Below are 9,867 nucleotides of genomic sequence, written 5' to 3'. Positions count from 1 at the left end.
TGGTTGGTGACATCATGTGGCCATCATGTCCAGTTTCGGCGACATGTTCTCTTCCACAGCCAGCCAGCTATGCTGCACTTGACGTGCATCTTGAACTCTGCATATTGAAAGGTGATGTGTCCTGCTCTCAAAAAGATGAGGCATCATGCTGTAATTGCGAAGTTGATAGCTACCTGAAAGCAAGTAATGCAAGAAGTTAATTTCATGTGGTTACTTCTTTAAGATGTGTGCATTAGCTGCATATATTGCTGAATAAACAAGTCAGGGTAAAAAACTATTTCTTTTGCATATGAATATTTGCAACAGGGACATCAAGAAACCGGTTACATTTTGTTATTTTGTCATTTAGGTAATTACACCAATTCAAATATTTTTGCAGTACAGATGTTGATGACAATGTATGTGATTATTTTTCCAATGTGTATAAAGTCTTTCTCTGAACCGAGCAGTTCAAGAAAGCCTTTTTTTCCCCCTCCCCCCTATGGGAAACTGAAAGTAAGTGCTTGGCGAGTGCAAAAAGCCATGTGTACAAGAAGCGTCGGCCATAACAGTGCACGATGAAGTCTGCTCTTGCCAAGTGTTTTGCTTGGCATCACTTATCACAGTGTTGCTTTTGGCCTGGAAGAACTGGTTTGCTCTTTTAGAGCGCAGCTCTTGAGTGCCCATTCGTGTGTTGAGCGTTGGCATCAGCATAACGATAATCTCTCATGCTGTTGTTTTAGGAGTCTGGGAAACATTTTGATTAGCGGCAGTATGACACCATGGAACACTTCAATTAGTAACTTTCTACAAAAGCTGTAATGAACCTACACAGAATAAGCGCATAAAGATTGGGGAGAAGGCGACTATTCAGTAACTGTTTTCAGAGCAGATAAGCAACCTACACTGTGCAACTTATCGGTACGCATCACCAAAGGTGGCTCTAATTTTTTAATTTTTTTTTTAAGATGTCTGCTGTCCTTGCTCCTGATGGGAGTAATAGTGTAATTCATATTAGAAAGAACCTGAAAATGAAATTGGCAAAGTCAGAAGTGACACATACCTTTAGAAACAATTCAAGTCGGTGTCTCATTGGCATTGAAATAGCTCTACACATTCGATCAAAGTCATTTTCACGTGCATATCTATGATAAGTTGTTATTACACAATGAAATTATACATGTAAAAGATCTGATTAGGTTGTGATGGGGACAAGATACTGAGACTGCAACGTGATGTAGGCTATCGTATATGGCAAATTCCACGCACTGTAGCAGACAGCGCGTCCCGACGGGCTCAAACGTTAATCCTTGCTCCCCAAGAAAAGCATTGCTTACGTTGCCTCTCGAAGAAAGAAAGCTTAGCTTCAGCTATAGTTTTGTTGAACTTTCCAGCACAGCAGAAACTGCCCTCTTTCAAAAATGTGCATGTGGGGGGACAAATGACACACTTTACCCCCCCCCCCCACTTTCGACAGTGGAGAGGCAAGTGCCCCCCATTGCCCCCCCCCCAGTAAATGTGCCTATGTCCCAAAATCTGCTAGCGTGCTCGGGTGTTTTTAGAAAAGTTGGCGTACAAGCAATTGACATGTTAGCATTATGCTTCTCATTAAATATGGTTGTACATTAGCATTGCCTTGCTCTAGACTAAAGTACAATTTTATATTTCAGGCTAAAAGGAAACAGCTGCCAACAAACTTCCGAGACCCTCTATGCAATGAGAATGCTAAAGCACAGGCGACTCCTGATAATAATGAATACTTATGTTTGTAGCATGTACTGCTATTTCTCATGCTACATGTTCACTTTTACAGCGGAGTTTTCTATGGCTACCCTACGGAAATATTGTGGCGGCGAACAAAAAATGCCTGGCGGCAAAACCACCTTTCTCGTGAATGCTCTGTAACTCTCAAACTAATGTAGTTATCTTGGAATCATGCTAATCATGCTGAAATTGGCCGCTCAGATGACTATCATTATCCTGAGCTTCATTTATTTGTCATATTATAATTAGTTGATTCACAGTGAAGTTGTAAACGTTACTGAGTTCCCGTCTGCTGTCAGTAAATAATGGCATCTTTGCAGGAAGTATGGTTACAGAAAACGACAGTAACTCTTGTTTTATCGAAACCATCCCAAATCAAATTCATGACAATTAGCCACTAAGATGACTCTAGCATTACGCCGAGTTTCGTTTACTTTTCATAATTACGTATGTCACAGTGAAATTGTAAACATTGTGGATTTCTCGTCTGCTATGAACACGTGGGATTCTACGAGAAGGAAACAGACAGCCCCATGTTTGTCCACTCTAATAAAACTCTAGTCCTTCCAAGTTTCATTCAGCTAATAAGCTATAGGAAGTATGCTCAATTGCAAGTTACAAACATGTTTTATTTTGTGCACTCCTTTGGACTGCGCCCCAGTCAACGCACACTGTCTCTTGCATCGAGGCTCAGTTTAACAGCCACCTGCATCTAAACGGTGCTCCATCGCAGGTGCATTGAGAACATCTACATCTTTAGAGCGGCTGCGTAAAATTCCTTCGGCAGTAGTTCTGTGCATGTATGGCGTAGTGCGAGCCTGATATTCCTTTGTAATATGCATAAATGACATATAAATAATTATATTGTTACAATGCAACCAAGAGTGCCGCCAGTCGGTAGACTACAAACGTGTGCAGGTAGAATCGGTCTCGACAGCCATCCTGTTTATGCATCGTTGTCTCTCCCGTAAATATTGTAAATACATAGTTATATGTCACTTCTGCAATGTAACATATTGGTGGAGAAACAACAATGGAGCTCCACAATAGTCGCCTCGGACTGGACAACATGACGGACGAAGCAGGACCCGACATGGTGCGGCCCACATCGGCACAACTCCGACAGATGTGCCGGCTCATCCACGGGATCCAGGAATGTTCTGCAGCACCGACCACCTCAACGTGGAAGACTGAATCGCCACGTTTGAGCATATAATTAAGTGCCCACAACAAGTTATGTTGGCTAACTTGGTCTTCTACCTACAAGGCACAGCAAAGGTATGGTATGACAGCCACGAGGAAGAGCTTAAAGGGCAACTCCGGAGTTTTTTTTGCCATATTAGGATGTTGTCATTTTCAAATGGCATTGACAGACCTGTCACCAGTAGCATGGTTCAATTTGTTTAGAAATTCAGCAATAATTTTAAATAAACAATGAACGAGATACCCAAACTGAAACGGCTAGCTGCTTCGTGTGACGTCAAGGTAAGTCGATAAGATCAGATCCTGCACTACCATAATGTAAACACGCAGAATCCGTGCTAAACACTCGGTGCACATGGCGCTAAAACTAAAGAAGCGAAGCTGATGATGTCTCCTGGCGACACGGGGAGCTTTTAGAGAGTTTCCGAAATAGACGGCGACAATTTCAGCGACAGTGTAGTCTCTGACATCACAAACACGGGGTAGCCAGTATAAAGCTTGTAGCAAGACAGAAATCTTTGTCCCCGATGTGTTTAAGATGCCATTTGAACGTTTTCACATTATTCCGGCCATTGCATACAAGAAAGCTTTCTACATTTCTACGTGTAAAACATTTTTACATGTCTACTGCATTGTGCTGTTTCTTTCTAGCATTCATATAAAAAATTTAATGCAACTGGTAGCAATAGCTGCAATGAAATATAAAACTGTTTCGACGTGCAGGTTTTAAAAAGCTTTTTTTTTTTTTTGATAGCGCATCCAAGCAATGCCTGCATTTCTACTAATTCACACTTCGTTCATTAAACCTGGTGATGACGAGTTAACAAATTGAGCAAATTTGTTTTTCAACACAAGTTTCAACTGAAAAAGAATTTTTTCACCTGCTGCACAAAAAAGTGAGAGAGAGAGAGAGAGAACAACTTTAGTGAAAATGCCTGCAGAGTCGGTGAGGCTCCCTCCACGCAGGGAGGACAAGCTTTCACCGCGACGCGGCCACTACGTCAGTCTCGTGCATTGTGCTCCTCGAGGTCTGCGTGCCTCGCTACTTCCGGGGATCCGAGAGGGTCGCCGCCCCCTTCCTGGGGGTGCTGCTCCCTTCTCCTCGGTTTCGCGCGGTCGCTGCCTCTCTAGAGCTGCCGAGACCTGCTGGACGGCCTTGAGTTGTGTCTCTTGGTCATAACTCCTCGTTGCAGCCTCTAGCTGCGGCGGGATCGTTGTCTTCTCGCTGGCTTCACGCGGATTTATACTACAGTCCCAAAGGATGTGGGCCGCGGTGGCTCTCTCCTTAGCGCACAGTCTACAAACGTCACTTGCGTACACGCTCGGACACACGTGCTTAGCTAGCACCGGGGTGAGCAGGGACCCCGTCTGTAATTGCCTGTATAGCACTGCCTCCTTCCGGGTAAGCCCCGGATGAGGTGGCGGCATAGTCTGTCTGTTAAGTCTGTACCACTTCACTATTTCGTTGAAGGTGGTCATCTTGTCCTTGGCACTGCACCGCGACCAACACTCCGAGTCGGCCGTGCTTGCAGCTGCGCGGTTGGTTAGTCCTCGCGCGGCTGAGTTGGCCGTCTCGTTGTGGTTCACGTTCCCGCGTTCCGACACGTCACTGCCCATGTGGGCCGGAAACCACTTGATCACCACAGCTCTTTTGTGTTCGATATGTTGAGGCCTTGCGCAGTATGCGCGCGGCCTCACTACATACCCTACCCTTGGCGTAGTTCTTCACTGCCGTTCTAGAGTCACACAACACTGTAGTGCATCCGGGGTCGGAGATGGCCAAGGCGATGGCCACCTCCTCCGCCCGGTGTGCCTCTCGAGTCCGGACGCTCGCCGCAGTCTTCGTTGCACCCGTCGATGCCCCGACAGCCACCACCGCGTATGCGTCGCTGCTCCCTCGATACTCCGCCGCGTCCACGTAGACGGCGCCTTCTTCTCTGGCGTGGAGGTCCACGAGAGCCCTGGCCCTCGCCAACCTCCGCTCCTTGTTGTGCTCGGGGTTCACGTTCCTCGGGATCGGGTAGACCCTGAGCTTTCTGTTGATGCTATCCGGTATAGGTACGTCTTCCTGCTGGTTGGCTTCCCTCGGCTCGAGGCCAAGGTCCCGCAGTATCTGTCTTCCGGTTCTCGTTTCAGAGAGACGCTCGAGTTGCGCCGTTCTCTGTGCTTCGGCTATTTCGTCCAGCGTGTTGTGGACTCCCAGCGCCATGAATTTTTCGGTACTCGTGCTCCCGAGGAGGCCGAGTGCCGCCTTATACGCCTTGCGTATGGTGGCGTCTATCTTGTTACGTTCGCTCGGCCTCCAGTTGTGGAAGGCGGCAACGTACGTTATGTGGCTAACTGCGAAGGATTGAACGAGCCTAGTCAGGCTCTCCTCCTTCATCCCCGCTCTTCTGTTGGACACCCTCTTGATGAGTCTCATTGCCGCGGCCGCTTTGTCCACGAACTTGTTGACCGTTTCACCGTTAACACGGTTTCGCTGGATGAGCAGCCCGAGCACTCGAATCTTCTCGACCTCCGGTATTACCTGTCCTCCCGCTGTCTTGACCGTAATCTTGGGACGCTCGTACTTGGCTTCCATATTCTTTCTTTTCCTGCCCGCTCCTGTCGGTGGAATCACCAGCAGTTCTGACTTGGCCGGAGAGCACGAGTCCAGACCCGCCCAGCTGCTCCGCGATGGCATTGACCGCTTCTTGCAGCGTTGTCTCGATGTGTCCGTCACTTCCTCCCGGTACCCATAGCGTAACGTCGTCGGCGTAGATGGTGTGCCGGACTCCCGCTACTCTTTTTAGCCGGTTGGCCACCCCGATCATCACGAGGTTGAAGAGTAGCGGGGAGATCACCGAGCCCTGCGGAGTTCCCACGCTGCCCAGCTTCTTCTCTTCGAGCTTCAGGTCTCCCGCGCAGATTTCGGTGGTCCGTTCCGTCAAGAAGTCTTTGATGTACTGGTAAGTCCTTCTGCCCATGTTTAGCCTGGATACTTGGGCCAAGATAGCCGAGTGCCTCACTTTATCGAAGGCGCTCTGCAAGTCCAGCCCGAGTATGGCTCTGTTGTCATTGGTGCCCGTCGTATCGTCGATGATCTCGTTCTTCAGTAAGATCATGGCGTCTTGCGTCCCGAGCTTCTTACGAAACCCAATGATGGAATTTGGGTAAAGCTCCGATTCAACGCTGCCACCTATTCATGAGAACGTGCTCGAGGACCTTTCCCACGCACGAAGTCAGCGAGATCGGCCTGAGGTTCTCTATGTTGGGCGGCTTGCCAGGCTTGGGGATGAGGATCGTCTTGGCTGCTTTCCATTGCTTGGGCAGCCTTCCTTCTTGCCAGCACTTAATTTAATTGTTGTAGAAGTTCGTGAGCGCTTCGATGGCCGCTTCGTTGAGGTTCTTGAGCGCTCTGTTGGTCACTCGATCGGGACCCGCGGCGGACCTGCCATTGAGATCCTGCAGGGCAACTCTGACTTCCCACGTCTGGATGTCTCGGTCTAGCGTCTCGTTCTCGTTGCCTTGGTAATCTGGGTGTCTTTCCGTGGGGGTGGTCGGTAGGTACTTGGCGTCCAAGCGCCTCTTGACCTCGTCCTCCCCGTGTTCGCAGATCGCCTTGTGTAGGATCCTGGCCAGGTTGTTTTGTTGGTGGCCCTTGGTCTTGGTTTCGTCGAGGAGGTGCCGCAACATGTTCCACGTCTTGCCCTTGTGCATCTGTCCGTCGGCTTCGTTGCAGGCCTCGTTCCACTGTTGGGTGCATAGCACCCTGCAGTGGACCTCGATCTGCCTGTTGAGCTCGGCGATCTTCTTCCTTAGACTTCGGTTGGTTCGGCGCTTCTGCCACCTCGCCTTTATGGACTGCTTGGCTTCTATCAGGTGGGCCAGCCGACTGTCCATCTTGTCTATCCGTTCGTCCGTCTCCAGCTCTCTGGTGGCTCCTTCCGTCGTCTCAACGACGTTGGCCGCCCATTGCTCGATGTCTGTAATGTCCAGTTGCACCGCGGGTAGCGCCTTTCGAAAGGCGTCCCAGTCCGTAATGCGATGCTTCCTTATGCCGCTGTTGCCTTGGCCTTCGAGTGGTACGACGACCTCTACGATGTAGTGATCGCTGCCCAGCTCTTGGCCCGTGTTTCTCCATGTTGCTTCTCTCGATCCTCCGTCCGTTTTGACGAAGGTAAGGTCCGGAGTGGTGTCTCTCGTAACCGATGTGCCGATCCTGGTGGAAAGGCCGGATCCGTGATTAGGTTCAGTCCCACGTCGGCGGCGTCTTGCATCAGCTCTCTCCCCTTGACCGTCGTTCTGTGGTAGCCCCAGTCTTGGCTCGGAGCGTTGAAGTCTCCGCACACTACGAGCGTATTGCTCCCCGCGACTGAACTCGCTTTGTGGAAGAGTGCCTTGAATTTCTGTTGTCCGTGGGACGGATTGCTGTAGACGTTCACCAGGAAAATGCTCTCCTTCCTCCTCTTTCCCGTGATTACTTCCACCGTGCAGTGTTCGATGGTGCTTCTGCCGATCGTTTCGTGTTCCATGAAGGTGATCCCTTTCCTAACGAAGGTGCAGACCCCTCTGCCCTTGCCCTTGGACGTGTCCCTTTTGCTCGGCGGGCTGTCGTGCGACCGGTAGCCCGGTAGTCTCGGCGTTCCTTCGCTGTGTGTTTCTTGAATCATTATGACGTCTGGTTTCCTCGTTAGTTGCTGCAAGTGTTGCTGCAGCACCGCTCTCTTGCCGGTAAAGCCATTGCAGTTCCAGTGCCAGACCAAGAGGTCTCTCACTGGTGGTGTGGATGCTGCTGTACGTGCGGTCCCGTCCATGATTGCTGCAGTTTGGCGATGATCTGTGCTTCCATACCTTGTATTTGTGTCTGTATCTGCGTCTGCAGCTGTGCTTGCATCTGCGCCATCATGTTCTGGATCGTGCTCTGTATGTTTGTTGTCATCTGCTGAACTGTTTGCGCTAGCCCAGTGAGGCGTTCGTTGGTTACCTTGCTGGTCGCCTCAAGACGGTCGAGTCTGTCGTCCTGTTTTTCGATTCTCTCCATTATCTTTCGTTCCTTGGCGCCCTCTATGGCTCTCCTCTTGGGAGCCGGTCCCGCCTCTTTCGTGGCTCTCGGGTCCACCTCGACCTCTGGTTCGTCCTCGGTTATCTCTTCTTGTTTCCTCTCTTGTGCGGGCTTCGGCAGCAGCTGTTGCTGTTGCTGCAACGCAATTAATGTCGTTAGCTTCTCGTTGATTTCCTTGATTGTGGCGTCCTGTTCGGCGATTCTCCGCTTTAGCATCTCGTTCTCGTCTCTCAGGGCTTTTACCATCCCGTTCTCTTCTTGGATCGTCTTCGCGGCGTTTTGCGCTGGTGGTTGTCTCTTCTCTGCCATGTTTGCCTTGACTGCGTCGGCCCAGGCGACTCTCTCCCTCGACTGCGACTGCGACGGTCTGTGGCGGCTGGCGCTCTTGCCTCCGTTGCTGTTGTCCCTCTTGCGGCTGCTGTCGCGCTGCCTCGATTCCCCGCGGAGTCTATCGGCAGACGGCGCTCGCAGCGGCGGAAAGCTTTCCGGATCTGGTTGTTGCTGCATGGCTTCCATCTTGCGATCCCATTGCCGTTTTTTGACCACGTACGGTATCTTGTACTTGTTTTTGCATTCCCTCTCGCCCGTTGGATGCTGTCCCCCGCAGCTAGAGCTTGCACTTGGGCTTGCATTCGCGTTTGTGATCCTCGCTGGAATTCACGATTCCGCAGCCGAAGCACACTCTGGTGTCAGGATTCGGGCATACGTCTCTTCTATGGCCGACCTTGCCGCATTGCCTGCACACGTCAAAGTGCTTGCGGTAAAGCCCGCACCTGACTAATATCGAGCCATACTTGACGTAGTTCGGCACTTTCTGTCCTGCGAAGAGTACTATCACCGTGGTTGTATTGCCGATTCGGTGCGCCTCCACCGCTAGGGGGTTGCACGGGTTCACGATGTTTTCGGCTATCTCCTCCGGGGAGTCGTCTACGGCTATGCCTCGGATGACTCCCTTGACCGTGCCGTCCGGCGCCGTTCGGTAGGCGCTGACTTCGAATGTCCTGCCTCCTATGTTAAGGGCTTTGACCTTGGAGTATAGCGTGGCACGCCTCTCGTCCGGGGTGCTGACCACGATGATGTTTTGCTGCGCGTTCGTGCAGATGGTGTCTGCTTTGGCTTCTTCCTTCGTTACTCGAGCCGCCGTCATGACGGCCGACATAATTATTGAAACCTCAGTTCTCGCTACATTGAGACCTCCACGTGGTCTCATGACTATCTTGGTGTCTTCTTTCGGCATGTCTGTCGGCATCCTCGCCGCTTTCGTTACCGAGGCTGCAACTCTCTTTGCAAAGGTGGCCCTAGTCTTGAGTCTAGACTGGCGAGTAATGGCGGCGTACTCACCGTTTTCCTTGCCGGCCATAATCTGCTTGACGCGCTTGCCGGAGGTCGACCAGCCTTCGACTTCTTCCGGTGTAATGCCCTCTCCGCGAACTTCAATGCAAGTGCGCCCGCCGAGACTGCCGATGCTCGGTGCTGACGCCATGTTGTCTCCCATTGACGTGGCCACTTCCATTTCGGACGCCATCTTGGTTGTACTTGTCGCCGGGCAAGGCCTAGCGGCCGGGCCCGTCGCCACAGGTGGCCGTACTCGTGGGAGGCCTACGTTAGGCTTAGCGAAAAGTCCGCACCGCAACAGAAAAAGTCCTCGTAAATCGAGAGAATCACGTACCGCTTGGTCAAAACTGGTACTGGTCGATGTCCCGCACCTTCGCGCACACTTCGGTACCAATTATATCGCGGTAACTGTAAATTAACACTGCGTTAATTGGCATAATAGCAGGAGCCGACGAGAAGCCCGGCTCTTTCGCAGTCGTCTTCCCACAAAAAAGTTTGTTTATTCTTTTTATTTCGGGGATAAGCACGTTGTAAGCAAACGG

General features: G+C 50.8%; 1 pseudogene; it reads right to left on the bottom strand.

Annotated features, from left to right (window-relative positions):
* Positions 1–7,407: 7,407 nt before the first annotated feature.
* On the bottom strand, positions 7,408–9,664 carry LOC135906139 (uncharacterized; annotated as a pseudogene).
* Between the last annotated feature and the right edge of the window lie 203 nt (positions 9,665–9,867).

This window comes from Dermacentor albipictus, chromosome 9 (assembly GCF_038994185.2).
Source record: "Dermacentor albipictus isolate Rhodes 1998 colony chromosome 9, USDA_Dalb.pri_finalv2, whole genome shotgun sequence".
In the NCBI taxonomy this organism is placed as follows: domain Eukaryota; kingdom Metazoa; phylum Arthropoda; class Arachnida; order Ixodida; family Ixodidae; genus Dermacentor; species Dermacentor albipictus.
This window is presented reverse-complemented; position numbering and strand designations above follow the sequence as displayed.